Genomic DNA, 23,751 nt, shown 5'->3' with positions numbered 1-23,751 from the left:
TGGTGGAATATGAGAGGTGGAATCAAGTATACACTAGAGGAAGCAGCGGCCTAGGGGCCAAAGAAGCAGGCTCCAGCCCAGCCTGTCACTAACTAGGTGGTTCTGAGCAAACTCACATTACTCCTCTGGCATCCAGGATCCTCATCTGAAATATAAGACCCATATCACATACTAGTAAGTGTGGGTATAGACTCAGTCCAGCCTGGGTTTGAGTTTAAGCCCTACTAGCTGCATAGCTCTGAGCAAGACATTTACACCTTCAGCCTCAGTTTCCTCATCTGCAAAATAGATTAGTAGAACCTACCTCATAGGATTATTGGGATGACTGAATAAAATAAACGTACAAAGCGCTTAGCACACAGAGTCCGGCACATAGTAAGAGTGCGATAAAAACTGGTTCTTATTACGTATAATATAGCTCTAAAATCTCTCCAGCTGTATTATTCTATAATTCTAGTTTTATAGCACAAAGAGAGAAAACCCTTAGTTGAACAACATTACAAATGATGAGTCCGTAAGCTATGTCAATTCATGAAAACATACATATACCATCTTCTTAAGTAGAAGGAAGTTATGACTAGTTGTCCCCAGTGCAGATTTGCTGGTAAAAAACAAGGGGAATATTGAGAAGCAATGGAAGGAAATCGTCATTGAAACAGGTGAAATGTCATATCCTTTTTTTTTTTTTTCTTTGCGGTACACGAGCCTCTCACTGTTGTGGCCTCTCCCATTGCGGAGCACAGGCTCTGGACGCGCAGGCTCAGTGGCCATGGCTCACGGGCCCAGCCGCTCCGCGGTATGTGGGATCTTCCCAGACCGCGGCACGAATCCGTGTCCCCTGCGTCAACAGTCGGACTCTCAACCACTGCGCCGCCAGGGAAGCCCCATATTATCCTTTTTTTCTAAAGTTGTTCAGGAATTCAGTACAGAGTTAATGAGGAGCTAAAACTCTATGAAAAGTGGTTTTGCTTGTCTTCTTTTTCTATGAAATTGTCCTAGATACGTAGAGATTACCATTTAGGGTTACAGTCAGTGATCGAGGGCCCTTGGATAACCATCCTGCCAACGTGATGGATCTAGTTGTTTTGTGGCTCATCTGTAGCTTCTCACAAAAAGCTTTTCAAAAAAGAAAGATGGTCCAGTCTCTCTTAGTGAAGCTGGCTGAACATCTCTCCTCAGAAAACGTTCCTATTAGCTTTTCTCCAACTCAGCCTCCAGTCTAATCCATAAATTATGCAGACACACTCTTCATCAAACTTGGACTTTTTACCTCTTGAACTGTAGTGGGAAGAGAGGATTTAATTAACTTTGGAGCATGAGAAATCACAAGCGAACTCCTGAATGTCTCTGGGTTACTTGGATAGTTATAAAAATAACAACAACAGCTCAATTATTGAGTGTTATCTAGATGCCAGATGCCATGCGAAGCACTTCACACATCATTTGATTCTTACAACAGCTCTATGAAGTAAGTAGTAATATCATCCCCAGTTTACAGATGAAGACATGGCGGCTTAGAAAATTTAAGTAACTCGTTCATGGTTACAGTGTTAGTAAACAACAGAGATAGGATTCGAATTGCCTTTGACGTGGTCCCAAAGCTCATGATCTGAACAGTTACTCCGTAAGGGCTGTCTGCTAAGTGATTGCTCATCCTTAACAGTCTTTCCCAAATTACTGTGGTGTCTCTTCTTTAAGAATAAGACATCTTGGGCTTCCCTGGTGGCGCAGTGGTTGAGAGTCCGCCTGCCGATGCAGGAGACACGGGTTCGTGCCCCGGTCCGAGAAGATCCCACATGCCACGGAGCGGCTGGACCCGTGAGCCATGGCCGCTGAGCCTGCGTGTCCGGAGCCTGTGGCTCCGCAACGGGAGAGGCCACAACAGTGAGAGGCCAGCGTACCGCAAAAGAAAAAAAAAAAAAGAATAAGACATCTTACTGTATGTGGCTTCAAGAGAGTTTTCCCCAGAGTGGGTGCCCAATGAGCCAATAGTTGGTCTGTTTTATGCCCAGCATTGTGCTAAGCTAAAAAAAGCCTTTGAACTTCCAGCCTAATCATTTTCTAAAGAAAATGTATTGGAGGAGAATTAATAGACAGATGAGATTGTAAAAAATTCAAAGTCCAGCTTTAAGAGACTCCTTCAAAAGTAAGCTAGAGGGCAAAAAAGTTCTAAACCAGAATCTGTGTGTGTGTGTAGTTTTGTGTGTCTTTGTGTGTGTCTGCATAAGGGGAGTTGAAGAGAAATGTTGTCCATTTATTCCACAAAATGCCAACAGAAAAGATGAACAAGATCAAGGCAAGAGAAAACTACAGCTATTTATTCCCCCAAAGAAGAGCATTCAAAGCGATTCATCGGCTTGACATTAGCAATCCTCCCAAACATTTATACATGAATTCTTGAAGACAAGAAAAGGACAAATCAATCAGGAGCCCAGCATTTGAAACTATCACACTATCCACTTCTGTAATAAGACATCGACTGTGGATACGGGGTCACTCACCTCCCCTCCACTTGGCTTCCTCATCTTTCACCTCCAAGTATGAAAATACAGCTGGGAATCAGCCAGATCAAGGCAACTGTACTACACATGGGTTCCTTCCATTAATAAGCAGGAAACAAAATGGAAAAAGCCCACTTTTAAATCAACATGGTCATTCGTAAAGAGAGAGCTCCATCTCTTCCTGTATATGGATACAGCACCCCTCAGAGAAGGGCGAGGGCTGATTTCTCTTTCTCTTTTCAAGGGCTAATTCTCCTGTTGTCATTCACAGAATAGAACATAATATCAAATTGGAGGAAAGATCCTTTTGTTTCTCTATGTCAGTAACAGATGTTTCTTTCAGATCAGGGAGCTGCAGGGAGGAAGAAATTTCCTCTCATGCAAACTTAAAATGAGCTGACCAACTCTGCAGAGTTATGTCTCTGCCAGGTTCTTTGGGAAGATTCCTGACCTTAAGATCAGCTCTGTTGGAGCCAAAAAAAGTATTCCTTTTCTTTATAGGAAGCAACTTATTCACATCGATTTGGAACACACCAGTTCTTGGGCCAGAAGTCCTGTCTCCCACAGCACCATGTGAGGCCATGGAGTTTGGCTCTATGATCCTGAACTCTGAAGATGTGCAGACCTGAATTCAAGCCCTCAATTTCTTCTCAGCATCAAGATCTACTGTGATTCAGGGAGAGAGAATAGAGGTGTCAAGTCCAGAACTATTGTTTACAGGATAATTATAGATCTTTGGGAACTATTGTCAAGGTTTGAGGGAAGAGAAGAGGATTCTCACATCAATCTTTTAAAGCCTTTATTATATATTTGAGAGAGAGAAATTCACCAAGTTTTTCTGAAATTTGGTTTCTTCTTTTGTAAAATGGAAATAACCTCTTCTGCTTACTGTGTAAGAACAATCTACTACCAGAGTTTCTTGTGCACAAGGACAGTGTCCTCTAAAACTTTGCTCTCCAATTTTTGAGCAGTGCCTGGCATAGAGAAAATGCAGAAAAATGTCATCGTTGAGTGAATGAGTAAATGAAAGAATGAGCACATCAATGGATTGACAGTAATAAAATATGAAAATGTATGAAGTCCTGTACACTAGTTGTAAGCACTCTTCTCCAAATGAAATAAACTACTGGCTCTTCCTTTGGCATAGTTCAAAGTCTCTAAAGCATCTCAACCTTTGATTTGGAGCTCTTTGAATTATCGGTCTTTTAAATTCTGTTTTATCTTTGGCAAGCCAATGTGAATACAAACATGGCTTTTCCTCTAAAGACTGTGTGATTCATCAGATAGCCTTCACCTGAGCTCTGTCTAATCTCCTGACTGGTCTCCAGGTAGCCAGAGGTGTTTTCATTTGTGACAGCTCAGTGGGAGGTTTTAGGAAGTCACTTCCTCCCCTAAGCTGCATTTCTAGAAAGCAATTCCCCTCCAAATATGATTGGGAAATGGTGCTTTTAGTGGAAAATATTAATGAAATTTGAGGTCCTAGTCTCAAGTGTGGTTTCCCCACAAGGCAGGCAGCAGGATCCACCGGGTTCTTCACATTCAAGACATGCCAGCTGGGTTCATGCTCTTTGTCACATCCCTAGAGGATGTGTTAGCCATCAACCTGTTCTGACAATGGTCCAGGCCCACGCGAGGCTCTGTGGGTAAACCCAGGTATGTTGCATCCACCTTTTCCAGAGAGACAGACCTGAAAGCATAAAAGCTATCCAGTAATCCAAGCCAGTCCATCTTAAGGGCCACCTGAGTGAGCTAGAGTCACCAAAACCAAGAAAGCCTTAGGGCCAGAGTCTTCAGGAAGATTTCGTGGAGAAGGTGGGCCTTGAATCAGGAAGACTCCGCATCTGCACTGACCTGGCACGGAGCCAGCAGGACTCTGCATGGGTCCTGGGAAAAGTCAGCAGGCTGCCGGGACTCTGGCGTTTCCTTTCTTGACAACATTTTCTCCCTCATACGGTCCTTGGAAGGACCAAATTAAATAGTGGATGTGAAAGTTACTTGAAAATTCTAAACTACTACTATCATTGTTATTTAGGAAAAATACGGCCTGAAAAGCAGGTCAGGCACAGATCAGGAAGGACATTAAACGTTTGGCTAAGGAGCCGTGTTGGTTAAAATTGAACTTCGTAAGCAAGAAAGGGCAACAAAAAACCCCGGGCAGGCCCTTGGGCTCCTCTCTCCCTGCAGCAGCCTCCTTCTCTCCCCTCACAGGGTACCACCCACTGCAGCACAAACCCCTGTCACAAACTTAGTGGGAAATGAAAGCTTATCTCTAAGAGTGTTGAGGAAGTGTTAACTCACCCATTTCAGCTCTACCCTCTCCCCTACACAAAGCTAAAAATGAGCAAATCAATTAACGTGGGCTATTTTAGAATTTCGGCAAACTTTGAATGTTAGAGGCAGCGCTGCCTAGCAACAGGAGAGGATGTAGGGATCACCTGGGCTCTGATGCTCTGATTCGGAATGTCCCACGGGCTAGCTGCTTAACTTCGGCTTAACTTTCCTTGTCTGAACCTCATTTTCCTCCTCTGTGAAGTGGGTGGTGTGTGTGTGGGGGGGGGGGGTCTTCCACGTTCCCTAAGGACTTGTCAAATCCTCTTTGAGATGTTTCTGTACCTGAGGACAGGGGAGGGGAGAAGCTCCAGGGAGGGTGCTAGGGGCTCTAGGAGAAGCAGGTGAACTATGTGGAGGATACACTGTCAACCACATATCCTGTCTAGAGCCACGCTGACATGGTCTGTTCTTCCAACAGACACTGCGGATGTGCCCAGTAGGTCTGTGGATGAGTGACACAGAGCTTCTGACATCACGAAGCTCACAATCTAGTGGCAAAAAAATCAGACAAATAAACACACCATTACTCGGAAGCATGGTAAGTGTCAGGATGCAGCAGTGTTGGGAACTATGGGAGACAGAGGAGGGACCACTGCACCAGACTGATTTTCCAATATTCTTGTCCTGTGCTCCCTGCCATGCTTTCTCGGTCTGTTTCATGAATAGCTTCACCAATCAAGTAGACTTGGATACATTTAATCTATTTTTTAAGAATTACAACGATATTAAGTATATCAAATATGCCCGCCGATCAGGTTTGGATCCTCCGCCATCCTCCATGGTGAATCATAAATTACCCAAGGGCCTTTTCCTGGGCCGTCATCCCATGATTCCCTGTCGTGGTCTACGCCGGCTGTTTCTGTAGGGCATTTTCTGAACTCACTTCGAGAAGCATGCCCTTCCTTTTCCTTGCTCTGTACCTGCCACTTGGCTGTGTTACGCCTTTCACTGGGTGTTCGAATTTTGTTGGGCAAATTCCTTATATCCTAGGACAGATACCAGGATACAGACTCAGCACTGACAGAGAAACAAATTATTAACCACCTGCTTGTATTTAATCAGGAGAGTTCATGCCCAAAGCCAATGAGAGTCAATGGGGTCGTGATTAGTGGTATTTAGCAAACATGTACAAGTTTCCACTAGAAAAATTCATGCTTTATTTCTTTTTTCCTAAAATGGCCTTTCTAAACCCTAGAGGGTTTGATATCCAAGAATCTTGTGACCACACACATGATCTCCATCCTTACCCTTCCCCCGTTTCAGAGATCCATCTCCCGCCCTACCACCCGCTTTGCCTCTGCCCCTGTGGACTGAAGATCCCAGTGTCTCCCTTCTGCCCAGTCCTCCAACCCCTTGATCACTTCACTGGCCCCTCCCTGAGCCTTCTCCTGTTCCATTAGAGTTTTATTGAAGTGCAGAGATGAGAATACGCATAGCATCCCTCAAGTAAAAGCAAGTGTTTGTTATTTGTTTCCAAAACTCTTCCTGGAGCCCCCAGTCTCATGCTGGCCATTGTGGCCACATCAACCCGTGTCAGCAGATAAGCCAAAAGATAACCTCTTGGCTTCCTTTCCTCCTCTATTCTCAGGGACAGACTCTCTCCAAGGCTGTCTGACCCCCACCCCACCCCCGCCAGACAATAGCAATTTCTCCTTGCTGTATGGCTGCTCTCTGCCCCAGGTAAGAATCGGTAAGAAGCAAAACCCATTTTGCAGCCAGAATTCTAATCCTGGGCTAAGCGTGTTCTCATCCCGCACGCATGCAGGGCACGGATTCTGACAAACAGATGATGCAGCCACAGTTGTGGAAACAGAGCTGTTCAGAATCTGCCAGCTTCCTCCTGGAGCGGTGGGAGAAGCTCTCCATCAATGCCAGTCCCTCTGATTACACCCCTAAAGCACAGCCACGGTGTGCACTCTCCTTCCAAACAGTGTGAGCCTAAATCCATGTGAAATGAGCTGGACCGTGTTCATCAAAATAGCTTCAGCAGCGATGTGAGCCATTCCGTTTCTTATGTTTGGATACAGGGCTCTTGTCTGTTTTGACTAAAAATTCTAACCTAGGATTTACTTTTGTTCTCCTAGAGACACACACACACACGTGTGTGTGTGTGTGTGCGCGTGTGTGTGTGTGTACCCGCCTCCTCTTTCCCTCTCTGGTACTGTTTCCATATTTCTATTTTCTTCTCTTTTTATATATTTAAGTATCTCCTTTATTTCCTCCCTCCATCCTTCTCCTCCTCCTTCTTTCTTTCCTTCTCTCCTCTCTCTCTCCCTTCCTTCCTCTCTCCCTCCTTCTCTCTTTATCTCCCCTCTCCTCATTCCCTTCCTCCCCCTCTTTCTCTTCTCCCATCTTCTCCCCCCACAATTCTGCTAATTCTCCTAATGCCTTAAACTGCACAAGCCAAAGAGTTCAGCCCGCTCTCCCGAAATTGCAAACTGTTGCGTGGCTTTGTGACGGTAGTGTCATCTACTCAGTCCCTCTCACTATATCCCGGTGTCTAAAGATTTTCTTTAATATGTACTCGATAAGCACCAACATAAAAAATAAAGTAGAAAAAAGCCGTAAAAATCAGACTGTACTGAGCTTAACTTTTCTGCATTCGTTAAAACTTGTTGATATCATGGATTCTATTAGGCTAATCCCAGCTACAGCGTGACATGATTTTTATTATGCCAGTGCAGAGCCCTGAAGTGCTTTCTAAAATATAAAAGATAAAATGAACAGGATTGGGGGGGGGGTTGAAGGGGTATTATAGTACACCTTGATTTTTAGAAAACTGGTAATTTGTCTATGGTATAATTTATATACTAACTTATAACCAACCAGAACATGTGATGGACCTAAACTCTTTCTTCCCTAATGGTGTCACATGGCAGAGAAGCACCATGGAAATAGCTATACAAATTCTTTGTGTAACATATTGGAAGATAATACAGAAATGTGTGTAAATGTCTCAGAGTATAATGGAGTATGATCCAGAAGTGTGTGTAAATGTCAACAGACCTCGAATATCATTCATTCCTATCCTTGGGGTTCCAATGGCAATAGCAGCTGCTTCTGACACATCCTGATTGTGAATCTGTCCCCGCTGACCCACACCTTTTGATGCCTTTGCTCTGGGAAGGTCACCCACTCCTGTTGGCTTTATCTCCCTGGCCTCTCAGCCTTAGTGCTGTCAGGTCTCAGCCTCTAAGCTGCATGTGTTTGTCATTTCAGCTTCCCTGAGAGTAGGTGATGCCTAAACAACTCTGTCCTGCAGGCATTTGGAATGAAAACATATTTTGTACTTGTCCCAGCGGTCATGAATTATAGAATCATAACTCTGAAAGGAACCTCAGAGTTGTCCAATCCAATCTCTCATTTGACTAATGAGTAGGGTGACCGGTTTGTCTGGACAGTTTCAATTTATGCCTCTTGTCCTGACATAGTTATTAATAGCTCCCTCTTTTACTCTCAGATGTATCCTGATGTGGACGATAAATTGTATGGTCTCCCTACTAACGAGAGAAGCAATGTAGCTGAGGCCAGAATCCACACCCAGGTATCCAGAGTTTTTATTTTTTTTTAATAATTATTACTGTGCTGCCTCTTTCACCTTAGAGATATTCCTTTAGAGCAATGCTTCTTAATCAAAATCACCTGGAGAGCTCTTCCAAAACACAAATGCTTTAGCTCTAATAAACTCTCAGGGTAGGGGTTGGACATACATCTTATGGCAGAATTCCCACGGCAATCCTGATGTACATCTCTGATTCAGAGCCACTGCTTAGAGAAAAGAGGTGGTTAAGAGAGATTGCTACACCCCCCCCCCCCGAACCATGTGACAAGATGTACTATTTCAGCACTAACAATTCACCAGACTCTAAGGCTTCATCATTGATCGCTCCGTTTTGTTTTTGTATATGCTGTGTGACTTTGAAATTAGGCTAAACAAGAAGCTAAAAAGCCCGAAGGTGACTTCTCTCTTGGGTCCAACTCTAGGAGACATACAGAAAGACTTCTTTGATCCGTAGAGGTTTCCTTCAGTTTGACTTTCTGCTTCGTATTGACCACGCCATGAAATCAGAGGTCAAAGAGCTAGACAAGGATAGATTTTCTTCACGCCGTAACAGATGAACTTTATAGCCTAAGGGTGGCTATAAGCTAAAAAGCAATGCCAACCACCAGCAATGTGGAGCTGATGACCAAAGAAATTTAGTAAAAGACAGGAGTACTTCTCACATTTGGCCAGGAAGAAAAGAAACCAGCAGAAATGACTCCATGCCAGCAAGGAGAAATGAATCACAGCTGGAAACCTAAGTGAAGGAAGAGCAGTGATTAATCAGTGTTTGAAAGCCATCTGCTTTCTTTGGCTCTGGAATTCAGGCCAGCAGCACTGGCTACAGATGCTTGAAAGTGGGCTGGGTGCCAGAGAAGGGACAGTGTTTTCCTGTTCAGTGAAGGTGTAAAGGTTCATCTTCTGCAAGACTGGAGCTGTGAAAGGGCGTGTTCATTTGGGGCAACACGGGTAGGTCCCACCCACCAGCCCATCTGGTTGACTTTTTTTTCTTTTTTGGTTGACTTTCTTTTATTTCAAGTTTCTGTGTTATGATTTTTGTTTCACAGGTTGGAATCCTCTACCTGGACTTACTGTTATCTTTTTTCCCTTCCAAATCCCCAATTTAAAAAATAGGAAAGAAATTGATAAAAGGTATTAACCTATAGGCAAAGAGAATGGAAATGGAAAAGGGGGAAACAAAAGCTAAAAGATTTCTATAAATTGGGGGGAAATAGGAAGCAGATGGGGTGCTTTGGACCAAATTGTGTTCCCTTAAAATTCATATGTTGAAGCATAACTCCCAATATAATGGCCATTTGGAAGTAATTAAGGTAAAATGAAGTCATAAGGGAGGGGCCCTGATCTGATAGGATTAGTTTCCTTATAAGAAGAGGGATCTCTTTCTCTCAGTGCATGCACACAAAGAGGTCATGTGAGCATACAGGGAGGTGGCAGCTACATACAAGCCAGGAAGATCCTCACCAGAACTTGACCCTACTCGTACCTCCATCAGACCTCCAGGCTCCAGAACTGTGAGGAATAAATTTCTACTACTTAAGCCACTCAGTCTACGGTATTTTGTTATAGCAGCCCAAGCAGAGTAATCCATGAGAGATTGATTTAGCTTAGAAGACGAAAGTAGATCATAAAAAGCTGCTAATGGAGTTGGTAATGGTGCAGGGTAGAAAACGGGTTAGTTATCTCAAAGGTCCACATTGAGCTGTTGAACCAACAGGAGCCACCCTACCTTGAAGAGCCAGGTAACCATCCCTCTGCTCATTCTCCTATGAGAAAAGGGAGGATTTTGATTTGTTTTCTGGAGCAACTGAACCGGAGACTGGGGACACAAGGCACAGATAAGGGCCAGGGAAGCTTGGTGCTACAAGCAGGGTGATTAAGGGCGTACATGGTGAACTGTGAAGCCCTTAGTCCTCTGCCTTGGTTTGCTCCTCAAATGCAGCAGTTTGGTATATCTCCCTCCCACTCCAGGGAGGAGAGGGGACGATTCTTCTTTGGAGAAATAAGTACCCCCAGAGGAGTGATATCTACACAATAAATAGTAAGGGTCTAGCAATGGGAAACAATATTATCTGCATGCTTCCTGACACCCTACAAAGGACCTTACAACTGGACAAACTCTACCCACATGCACCAAGTTCATGAGAGGACAGCCAAGGATTAAGTGAGGGTAGAATAAAGATACCTTCAAATACACAGAACTCAAAAAATTTATTTCCCATGCAGTGCGTCTCAAACTCCTGGAGCCTGTGCTTTGGCAAAAGGAAGGCAAAACTCTACAAAGAGAAAGACTTGGAATTCAGAAAACAAGAATTACAACACAAAATAATGGTGAAGGGAATACCTAGGATGACAAAGAGTGGATCAAGCCTAGAATAGAACTAGATCAGATGGAGCAGAAAGATGGAGGGATATGAAAGGAACATGTCCATAAGGGAAAAAATGTAAATAATCTGATATATTGCAGTGTTTGGAAAAATAATTCCTAGGTGTTTGAAAGATGTTGAAGCATTAGGGGGAAAGGAGGGCTTAATACATATAAAACTGAAAAAGTAAACACAATTAGGCAATTATTAATTACAGGAAAAAGTGGTAATAGCTGGCTTTCAAGAGGTGCCCAGTGATCCCCAGTTACTGGTTTTCATGCCCCTTGTATAATCTCCCATGTTTAATAAGAATGATCATGTAACAACCAGGATTTTGTGGAAATGATGATATAAAAGAGATTGGAACTTTCAGCTTGGTCTCTTAAATCAGTTGCTCTGGAGGAAGCCAGCTTCCATGACGTGATGATACTTAAGCAGCCTTAGAACCAAGAGCCAGCCAAGAGCCAACATAACCTGCCAATCATGTGAGTTATCATGGAAGTGGATCCTCCAGCTCCAGTCGAGCCTTCAGATGATGTCAGTCCTCAGTCAGCACCTCCACTGCAAGCTCATGAGACATCCTGAGCCAAAACCACCTGCTTAAACTACTCCTGGATTCATGACCCAAAGGAACCAAGTAAGATAATAAATGTTTATTGTTGCCTTAAGTCACTAAGCTTTGGGATAAATCTGGGGTATGAAGGTCTTGGTACCTGGAAGTGGGTGCAGCTGTAACATAAACCTAAATCGAGGGTGTGGATCTAGACTTGGTAGTGGGAAGAAGCTGGAAGGACCTTGAGACAATTAGTGAAAGCCTAGAGGGTATTAAAGATATTGTTAGTAGAAGCCTGATAGTTTTTGAGGAGGATGCTGGGGAAGGCCCAATAGAAAGTGAGAGAAATATTATTGGAAATTGGAGGAAAGGCGATACTTCTTATATGGGAGCATAATGTTTAACGATGCTGTTTTGTGCAGCAACAAGGAAATTTTTATTTACAGAAAGAAAGACTCACACTATATCTCAAAGACTTTGAGTGACATTGGTGAAGGTATGGGCTGCAGTAAGCTATAGGCATGATAAAAAGAGAGGAAAATTTACCTGGAAGCTGAGGTGTAACCAGTTTCCAAAGCCTGGGGAGTGAGCCTGGGGGTCCTAGGGCAGAGGGTGCAGCTCCTGGGCTGCTGGTTGAGGGGAACGCACATATAAAAGGAGCTACCTCATGGTCACAGTCTCTTGCAGTTCCGTGGTCTTGCCTGTTCATTATAGTCCTAACCACCATCGTGACAACACACCAGTCAAAAAAGGAGCAAAACATGAAAAGATGCCCAGCATTGCAAAATATTAGAGAAATGCAAATTAAAACTACAATGAGGTACAACCTCACACCGGTCAGAATTAGCCATCATTAAAAATCTACAAATAACAAGTGCTGGAGAGGGTGTGGAGAAAAGGGAACCCTCCTACACTCTTGGTGAAAATGTAAATTGTCCAGCCACTATGGAGAACAGTGTGGAGGTTCCTCAAAAAACTAAAAATAGAGTTGCCATATGATCCAGCAATCTCACTCCTGGACATATATCTGGACAAAATTATAATTCAAAAAGATATGTGCACCCCTATGTTCATAGCAGCACTATTTACAATAGCCAAGACATGGAAACAACCTAAATGCCCATAGACAGATGAATGGATAAAGAAGATGTGGTACATATATACAATGGAATATTACTCAGCCACAAAAAAGAAAGAAATAATGCCATTTACAACAACATGGATGGACCTAGAGATTATCATACTAAGTGAAATAAGTCAGAAAGAGAAAGACAAATACATATGACATCACTTATATGTGGAATCTAAAATATGACACAAATGAGCGTATCTATGAAATAGAAAAGACTCAGAGACATAGAGAACAGATTTGTAGTTGTCAAGGGGGAAAGAGAGTGGGGGAGGGATGGATTGGAAGTTTGGGATTAGCAGATGCAAACTATTATATATGGAATGGATAAACACAAGGTCCTACTGTATAGCACAGGGAACTGTATTCAGTATCCTGTAATAAACCATAATGGAAAAGAATATGAAAAAGAATATATATATATATATAATTGAATCACTTTGCTATACAGCAGAAATTAACACAACATTGTAAATCAACTATATTTCAATAAAATAAATTTTAAAAAATAAATAAAAGGAGCAAAGGAAACGTGTTGGAAGACACTGCTTTTGGAGAACACGCTTAGTAAGATCACAGAGTTATGAAACCTGGGTTCAAGCCCCCTCTGTCACTCATGAGACCCGAGGCCCCGGTAGAGTCATTCAGTATCACTGTTCTTCTCTTTCATCATCCGTAAAATAGGGACACTTCACACAGTGCCTTTTAAACTATTAAGTGCTGTGCAACCAGGGGTCGCCCCCCACCAGCAACTTTGGCAACTGTACTTGCACCTCCTCCCAGCATGTTGACTAGAGAAAGATAGTGCAGCTTTCCTGACTATGAAGAAAAACAGTCCATTACTACCACGACCTAGAAAACCTTCTTAATAGTCAGAATTACCAGGAAAAATTATGGAGAACTGGGACACAGCCCCTTTCCACAGTCAAGTGAGGCAAACATAACAGAGGGCTGAGTGAACTGACAAAGGAAGGCATTAGAGCCCAGACGGTCTTCATGTAACAATTTAAGTGCCTCGCCTCCCCTTCCCTCACCTTCATCCCTTTTACAAATAGCATTGGGTGACACAGGCTTTAGCTTTACTTGCCTTAGATGCTTTCTGCTACACTTCCAGAGTGGAAGGCGTGGTTGCCTCCCCCGGCCCCTCCTTTTTTTGTGCAACATAAAATGATTAGAGGTTAAGCTTCTCATCTTTGGAAGCCCTTCACATTAAAGGACGAGGTGTCCTGAGATGCCCACATTGACTGGTGCACTTGTGAGCAGCCTGCCAGCACAGACATCTTTGTAGGCAGGTAGGGTAGGAAGATGCCGGCAGACATGGGACTCTGAAATGTCTGGTGTTTCCTGCGAGGTAGGGTGGCTCTAAGACTTTCTTTTTTTTGTTTGTTTGTTTTTTGCAGTACGGGGGCCTCTCACTGTTGTGGCCTCTCCCGTTGCGGAGCACAGGCTCCGGACGCGCAGGCTCAGCGGCCATGGCTCATGGGCCCAGCCGCTCCGCGGCATGTGGGATCTTCCCGGACCGGGTCACGAACCCGTGTCCCCTGCATCGGCAGGCGGACTCTCAACCAATGCGCCACCAGGGAAGCCCAAGACTTTCTTGAATTTGTTTAGGGTTGAGATGCTTTCTCCATTCCTATAGCTAATGTTGGCATAGCTACCTCATAGCAGATGTCTAATGTTGCCTGCAATCATACTTTGGGGCAAAACTTGGTGGGAATCATTAAAGGTGCTTTAGCCATCTCATTGCCAAAACAAGGAGAGGACCATGCCAAGAGAACCCACAAATTAGCCTATTTGCATATGGGCACAAGATGCTAGCCTTCTAGTGCTTCTCAAATTTACCCTTGAAATCTTCCTACAGAGCATTTCTAAGCATGAAAGAACTGCAATATGGTCCTTAGAGCTAGAAGGCCACCAGCAATTCTGCACCTGCTACTGTACACAGCCTGCATTTTTTACAGAACGGATGCCTTGTGATTTGTAGGGGGGGAATCCCTCTCACTATGCCACAGAACACAGAGCCACATGTTAGAACTGTCAGCTGCTTTCAGGAAAGGTGGAAATCTACATATTCTCACCCCATCTGTGCAATGATCCTGATTGTTTTAGAAGTTCTCTAGAAGACAAATCTAAGATCACAGCTCTGAACGGTATACTCATCTATACTACTCAATGAGGCAAGGAAGAAAATTAACTAAAACAAATACAATTTCTCAGGGATTGAAAACAACAACTACTACAGACTTAAGAGGTCATTGAATCACATCAGGTGAGCATTCTTTTTTGCAGCTTTCCTGTTGTTTCACAAAAGTATGACTTACAAATTCATCTATACATTACAGAAATACATTCGGTAATTACAAATTACAGAAATATTTATACGGCAGAGAGTGGTCTTGGGTCTAAAAAGAGAGGGAATGATGGTGTTGTGGATAAAAACTATGTTTTCACTAGTGATTCATCCATTTAAGCAATCAATATTTAAAGAGCCTGCTAGGTTCTGGGATGCAGAGATGGTTAAAGCCACATAAAATGGTACGGTCTCTGCTCTCTGGCTTACAGGAGAGAAAGGAGAAGAGGGAGATAGAAAGGTACGGAATAACAGAGAGACAGAAAGTGGAGGCAAACAGAAAATCAGAGACAGACTAGGTAGACATCTTTTGGCACCAAGCATAGACATGGGAGAGAGATGTAAGCCGCTGACTGCTTGCTGTGGGACACTGGTCAACTCATTCAATCTTTTTAGACTTATGTTTTCTCATTTGTTAAAAGCTATGTTTTTTAATGGACCAGAAGAATTATATGATTATATTAATTCTTTCAAGACACATGAAGAATTGATATGCACATAAGGGGAGTTTGTTTACTCAACAAATAAGAACAGCTGTTGAGGCTGTATGCCATATATATCATGTACAATTGTAAGAAAAAAATCCCTACCATCTCTGATCTTACAGGGCTCACAATATCACGACAATCCTCAAACATGGGCCAGGATCACCTGTGGGACTTTTTGTAAGAAAACTTCAAATGCATAGTAGCATATAGTAATGCAATGTTCAGGTTCAAAGGGGACCCTGGAGTCTGACCTAAATCCTAATTCCAGCTCCACCACTTAACAGCCTTAAGACTTTGGGGCACTTACTTCTCAAAACCTTAGTTTCCTCATCTGTAAGCCTAGAGCTAATAATACTGATTTAGTAGGGCTGTTTGAGAATGAAATGAGATAACTCATGAGGAGGGCTTTTCCACAGCTACTGGAACGTAGTAACCACTCAATAAATGAGAGCTCTTGCAATCAGCTTTTAAATTCCTCCCAATCCTGAAATTTCTTGATCTAGTCTATTTTAGTCTCCAGGGTCTAGGTAGGAACACCTTACAAAGAGAAGAGACAATAGCACAGAGCCACCTGAGCTTCTGAGGAGGGCATGTTTGCCACATGTGTCTGGTGTGGACTTGAAGATTATTATTGTTCACTCCATTCAAACCCTGTACAGGAACTATGAGATACATAAATGCTTAAAATTCACATTTCTACATGTTGGTAGCTTATTTTCTTCTTAGTTGATTAGAGCAAGGGTATGCGTCAACAAGTAATGAGATTTGTTGTAATTGCTTTTATTCTATCCCTATCTGAGAAAATGTATCCCATTTCCTATTCTATGAAGTCTAACAAGCCAACATTTAATTGACTTATCCTTCAAAAAGAACAGTTTTCTTTTTTTTTCCAGTTTTCTTTTCTGATATAGTATTTTACTTGAAAACTAAATCTGGATGACTCACTGTAACTAATAACATATTTTGGCTGAAATAAGAACTTCTAACCTAGAAAACACATGGGCAGGATATATCAAAGAGAAACAGTTTTTGGTGTGACTTTACCTAAAACAATAAATCCTAAACTGCTATTACAAATGGATACTATTTTCCTTTAAATTGTGAAATTAAAACAAATTTTCCCATGGATTTACTCAAAAAGATTTTCTTAAGCATAATCTGCTCAGACTAAAGGGATTTGTTTTTAAAGATTAACTTTTAAGGTGCTCTTGAGATTTGCATAAATCTTCTTTAATCATAAATTCCTGTTCCGCTATTCTGCTCCCCTCTATAATATTTGGAGCCATTCCCCTCTTTAATACCTTTTGTCTTTTCAGTCATTTTTTTAAAATTAATTAATTTTTTATTTTTGGCTGTGTTGGGTCTTCGTTTCTGTGCGAGGGCTTTCTCTAGTTGCGGCAAGTGGGGGCCACTCTTCATCGCGGTGCGCGGGTCTCTCGCTATCATGGCCTCTCTTGTTGCGGAGCACAGGCTCCAGATGCGCAGGCTCAGTAGTTGTGGCTCATGGGCCTAGTTGCTCCGCGGCATGTGAGATCTTCCCAGACCAGGGCTTGAACCCGTGTCCCCTGCATTGGCAGGCAGATTCTCAACCACTGTGCCACCAGGGAAGCCCTTTTCAGTCATTTTTACAGAGGATTAAGTAATAAAACCACAAAGAACTGATTCCATTGAAATTTCCCTGAAATATTTGCCATTCTCATAACAGATTGTTTTATGAGTATATTATATCCACTTGCATGAAACAGCAAGACAGATTTTCCTTCAAAAAGAAAATAGGTTGCATGCATCTTTAACTTTTGCAATTCAATTAGAACAAGCAATAGCATGCTTTCAAAATACCAGATGGATAGCCCAGTGTGCTGCTTATTTCATATTGATTATTTAATTGTGCCTAATATATGGACTTACATTGATGTGTCTATCCATTCAATATGCATTGATACCTACCTGTGCCAAGCTCGGTGCTTGTCCTAAAGAGCTCAGACAAGGTTAGGAGGACACTCTCTCTGCCCCAAAGAGCTCACAGTTGGTCAAGGAGATAGAAGAGGCTTCAGAAGAGGGGACGCCACTTGAGCTGAGCCTTAAAGGAAAAGTAGAAGGTTGCCAGGTAGAGGAGTGATGAAATGCTATTCCAAGCAGTGGAACAGTCTTTTCAAAGATTCTAAGGTGCAGAATTGCATGAGAGTTTCAGGAAATGATGAAGTCAGTACATGTAACAAGAGGGCAGTTGTCTGTCTTTGAACAAAGGTGTGATTTTACTTGCAAATTGGTAAAAGCATTGATTGCAGATGTACGTTTCCTAATCCTATATTGTGGGCCACTTGATCCCCGATCTCCCGGACCTTCAGCACCGGGTGGCTTGCTCCGATCACCATCCACTAGACTCCCTGGGGTCACCTTCTTCCCAAAGTTTCCCATACACATAAATATCGTGCCCACTCTAGGCGGTGAGAGCAGGGTAACTCAATGATGAGCGGCATGTACTCTGAAGTCAGTTCTGCCACTTCCTGTGTGACCTCTAGCAATTGACAACCTCTTTTGCCTCAATTTCCTCACTTGTAAAACAAAGATGAAAAGGCACCAACCTCATAAAGTCACTGCAAGGATTAAATGTGGTAAGGTATATCATGATTTACATAAGTGCTTGGCACATAGCAAATTTCAGCTCTTGTTTATTAATAATACTTCCCCCAAATTCCTCACTGTCTGTAAAAAATAAGATTCTATAATAACTGTTCCCTTTTCGGCTTCATCTACGCTTAAGGAAGGTCAAAATCTTGTGGTATCTGCTGCTTTCAGCCTAATGAGGAACCTCCACGTCCTGGGAGGTAAAGTTCCCCGTTCCTCTACCCACCCCCATTATTATCTGTATTATTATCTGACATTTGCTGAAATTGACACAATAACTTTTTCATCTAATCATGCGACATAAAGAAAACTCAAATAACAATATCATCTTGAGTCTCTCTTTGATCTCTTCCCACAGGTTCTGTGCAAGCTTCCCTGGGTTTGTGGCTCCCCCAGCAGGTGAACTTTGCTCCATACACAGGGCCACATCCCCTTCTCAAATACTGGTTTCCTTTGAAAAAGGCATATTTATCCCATCCCCATACTAAAATTCTGAGTTCCATCACATAGGTCGAGGCAATCAGCTCCTGAGATTATATTTTTATGTTCTAGCCACTTAATTCCAAGGCTCTGCATGGTGGCACAAAGATGTCAAAAGCTCTGAGTACTGTTTCTGCCTCTCCCCAGCCCCCCACTTCAGTGTTTCTCCCTGTGAATTTCCTGACCAAGCCCCTTATTCCTCTGTAGCTGGGAACTTTATCTCCTCCTGCTGTATATTCAATTCAAACTCTTCTTTAACTGTCAATTCTCCAGGCAAATAGGCTCTCCCCATTCTTCATGAGGTACAACGCATGTCCACCCAAAGGATCACTAACATAGATCGAACTGTGCTTTATAAATCACACTTTGATTTTGCACAACCTTTGTAGAGCTGACCTTCTTCTCACCTCTAAAATCCCAATAGGAAAATATTACCTGCATTTCCAAGTCCTTTCCTATTTTATCACTATAACAATAATAATGGTAACAGGTAACATATATTGGCCCCCGCTTTATGTCAACAACTAAAATAAGCATTTAATGAACATCAGTTCACATGATATTAATGAGTCCTGTGAGATAGGCAAAATTATTGGTCTCATTTTACAAATATAGGAAACAATGCTTGCAGGTTAAGTAATTTACCTGAGATCACACAGGTGGGAAGTGTTAGAACAAGGATTCAAGCCCCAAACTTTCTTAACACAAGACCTATGCTATTAACCATTAGATTCTACTGTCTTTCCTAAAGATAGCTCAAAATATAAAGTTTTCTTATATATTCTGCATCTTATGTGTAGTAGATTAAATGATTATCCCCATTTCCACCTCTCCCAATATCTACACTCTTGCCGTGGCCTCACAATGGTTCAGCATGTTCCTGCTGCCCCTTGATTTGGGGTTTAGCCCAGGAAATGTGGGCAGAAGTGAGAAGCTTGGGCCTTGTATTAGTTTCCTGGGGCTGCCGTAACAAATTACTACAAACGTGGTGGCTCAAAATTTAAAGAATAGAAATGTATTCCCTCACAGTCCTGGAGGCCCGAAGTCCAAAATCAAGGTGTGGGCAGGGCTGGTTCCTTCTTGGGAGCTCAAAGAGAGAATGTGTTCCATGCTTCTGTCTGAGCTTCCGGAGGTTGCTGGCAATCCTTGGAGTTCCTTGGTTGTGTCAATGTAACTCCAATCTCTGTCTCCATTGTCACATGCCCTTCTCCTTGTGTGTCTGTGTCCAAATTTCTCTCATCTTATAAGGATGCCAGTCATTGGATTAGAGCCACCCTAACCCAGTTTGACCTCATCTTAACTTGATTACATCTGCAAAGACCTTACTTCCAAATAAGGGCATATTCACAGGTAGCAGGGGGTAGATTAGGACTTCAACATATCTTTTGGGGGCACAAATCAACCCACAGTAGCCTTAAAAAGCACTTGGTTTTTCTGCTTGGTACCTAGTACTACTGCCTTCACCCTGGGCCTAAATGAAGATCTACAGAGTAAGAGCTGCCCCAGCCAGACGGATCCACAGTTCAAAGCAGAGCTGCTGGGCTGAGTCCGGACTAGGTGAGCCACCCCCCGTCTGACCCCCAAACCATGAGAAAATATGATTGTCACTGTAATCCACAGTGTTTTCAGGTGGTTTGTTATACAGCATTTTTGTGGCAACATCTAATCAGTGCAATAGGTCTCCTACCCACTAAAAATAACTGATTAAAAGATACCATGTGAGGGAAAAACCCATCTGCAATAGCAACAAAAGCCATAAAACACCTCAGTATACCACTCTTCAGCAGATATTGCGCATGTGAACTTAAATTTTGTATTATTCATGGAAGACTATTTTCTAATTAAAAAATTATTGGGGACCCCACTGGAGATTCATTCAAGAAACAATGTGAACCTATCTGTGGATAGTAACGAGGGATGAGGGGGAGAAAAAAAAAAGGAGCTAAAGACGTTAAAAGAAAATATCCCTGCCCCCAAGTTGCTCACGATTACATGAGTGTACAAACTTCTGTAGGTGAATGGGGTAAACAATATGCCATTATAACTATGTCCAGCTATTTATTTCTTGCCCCTCAAAGGCATTTCTGAAAAAGAACAGCAGCTGCAAAGGAGCCTAACCATTTCGCCAGGAAGAAAAGCACGCAGAGCTGCCCGTAATAGCCAGACATATATATATTGTATTAGTTTCCCGGGGCTGCCGTAATAGCCAGACATATTTCTAGGCTTTTCTTTTCTATGGGCCACAGGAGTTCAAGCTGCCCATTATGCTTTCCAGCTAAAGTCACTCTCAGACTTTCTCATCTCATTCAGCCCTTTCCTCCTGTCACATGTTTCTCAGTCCTGACCATACCCAAGCATCTCCAAGGAAGATTCTTTTCATGCTGCTAATTAGAGTTGATGTATTCATGGAGCTCTATTTTCCCATCAGATCATCCCGTCTGAGGCCAACATTCCTTTTGAAGTCTGGAGACTCTGAAGCTTGGAGGAGCTGAAGAGCTCTCAGAGAACAGAGCCTCCAGGAATAAAACTTTAGAAAGATCTTAAGATCATTAGCACTCTTTTTCTTCCCTGCTCAAAGAGTATCTCTTTGGAAAATCTTCGGTGGTGAAAGTCATTAAGGATCACATATAAAACCCTAATTAATCAAAGTGTGAATCCAATTTTTGACGAGCTGTTTTCATCTCCATTAGATTTGGGGTTTGTAGAAATCTGGACTACTTTAGCACATAACAAAAGGTGGTTGCCCTACAACGTTGAAGTCTAAGTCACTCGAGCTATCTTCTCATTGCATCAAATTCCTGGTGACCTCGCATGGGTCATTGTTCAACACTGAGGATTTCTAATTCAGTCAACAAAGAGCAATGGAATGTTCACCTTTTGCCACCAATTCCTCAGTTTGAAAATGACATTTACCTGCAGTATTCAGTATTCAATCTGTTCTCTTAAATGAGCTAGAAAAGTTACCTTATACCAGGCACAATCTTCCTGTTTCTCTGGCAGACAGCTGTCTAGGAAATGCACTCTGTACTGTTGTTTATTACTTGAGAATCTGCTGCTGTAGAAGCACAGGCACATTTACAACACCATAGAGGGATGGATGGAAATGAAGCAGGGTATAGAAATGAACTGTATGGTTTTAGGTTATTTATTAAGGCTCTCTAAGCATCAGTGTCTTCATCTGTATAATGAAGATAATAATTTTCCTGCCCATCCTACAGGATGATTATGAGAATCAGTTCATCAATGTATAAGCAGTACCTATGATATCCAACACTGTGATAGCTATTTCTGAAAACATAAAGGTATTACTTCTTGACTCCATGGTTTTTTAATGGAAAACTAAAGGAATTTATGTAAATGGTTAACAGTCCTACAAATACAAGGTAGTAGCAGAGGTCATGGTAGTCAACTCAGAAAGTCAATATTGGAAGAGAAGTTAGAGTCTAGCCCTCCCATTTTAAACAAACTGAGTTCCAGAGGGTAAAGGACTTATGCAAGGATGTACAACTAGTAGAATCAAATATTTGTTGTTAAAATATCCCAATTTTTAAGCAGATTCCTGGAAATTCAGTATGAGCTAGTCTAGTCTGCTAAAATTTAAACAGTTCTATGGGGAGAGCTGAGGACATTTAGAGAAACCATTTAGCTTCGTTGGACACTGCAGCTAAAAGGACAGGCTCAGGAGTCAGACTGATGGGTATTGGATTCTGGCTCTGCCACTTATTAACTAGTGACCTTGGGCAAGTTACTTAACTTTTCTGTCTAATTTCTTCATCTGTAACATGAAGATAATAATAGTACCCAACTCCACAGGATCGTTGTGGAGAGTCAGTGAATGAATATATAACGGGCTTAGAACAGAGTCTGGCCAATGACAAGCCTCAGTAACTGTTATCTATTAATGTATTTAAGTCAAGTAGAGGCTCACATGGGTCATTCTGTTGGGAAGAGAGGTGCCTATGGAAGGGATGATTGGGGAAGACAGTCACATCAGACCAAAGGGCAGCGCCCAAAGCAGTGAATGCCCTGAACGCCACTTTCCCGGCAAACCAACCCAGAGCTGTTACCTTTAGGCTATTTCCTTCCTTTCATTAAAGTGTCAGTTAACATCCTGAGCATTTCGAATATTATGCACGAGGGCTGAGGCAGAGCATGAGCCCGTAATTCTAGAACTGTAGCACGGCTCTTTCATCAACTCGGCTCCCAGCAGCAGCTCACTCTGGGTTCAATTCGGGCAGCAGAGAAGAGGCAGCCCGTGTTCTGGGATAAAAGCATTGATCACCCATCATTAACAATTCATTAGCCTCCTCTGGCCGGCTGGAACTGGCCTAGATGTTGACAGGCAAAGCCTGGAGGGGTTGTTTGGTCTACACACTGATCACACGTGATTATATAAGGCTTCCTAACCGCAGCAGAGCGCGACAGGCACTGCAGACCCTAGGTTAGGGTCACTCGGGACAACTGTCCATTTTCCAGCCTCACTAGGTGACGGGACTGTAAGCTAGTCAGTGAAATCGGCACAGCTGGAAAATGAACGTGTCGGCCCAGAGGTGTGGCCAGCTCGGGACAAAGCGGTGTCCACGGCTAGAGGGAGTTGGGAGCGCCCAGGTCGGTGCTGGAGCAGTGAGCTGCCACGAGAATTCAGTCGTCTGATCCCCTCTAGGTAAATCCCTTTGATAGACAGCGAAGCATCCGGCTTCCTTTAACCTTCCAATCAGACAGCCACCTCCCTCTTCCTCGGATTGCAGGCTGCCTGTCTACTGATGATAATTTGACTTCCCACGTAGACTTCACGGCAGGGAGAGAATGTCCTTGAAACAGAGTATGTGTCTGATCTCCTGGCTGATTCCACTTGTCGTTGTAAATTAATAAAATGGTGTTTTGATTTACACATCTGTCTCTTGTGAACTTGGTTAGTATGACTGAGGGCCCAGTAAACTGATCTTACCTCAGTGTGCTGACAAAACCAATTTTCTCAGTTTTTGCACCTGAAAAACAAAGGGCCAGACCCTGGACTGTGTGGTTAAATCACCAAGGTAAATTCCTCTTTGAAGTATCTGGCAGTGGGACAGCCAGCCTTCCCTCTATTGCTTATTAAACACATTTATCTCCTGGACTTTAATCTTTCAAGGTGAACGCTCCATGTTCAAGGCCCACTCAAATGATTGATTCCATGGTGATAAACACAGGAAATGGGAAGTTCGCCCCTACCCTGAGCTACCCATCAACGTTTTGATACATCTACAAAAGCACCTAATCACAACATAATTCTAACGAGCATGCGATTTTTAGTGTTTTACACATGTCCTCTATTCAAAACTATTAAGTTATTATTCATTTATAAGCAAACTTTCCTAAGACTCCTC

This window comes from Delphinus delphis, chromosome 21 (assembly GCF_949987515.2).
Source record: "Delphinus delphis chromosome 21, mDelDel1.2, whole genome shotgun sequence".
In the NCBI taxonomy this organism is placed as follows: domain Eukaryota; kingdom Metazoa; phylum Chordata; class Mammalia; order Artiodactyla; family Delphinidae; genus Delphinus; species Delphinus delphis.
This window is presented reverse-complemented; position numbering follows the sequence as displayed.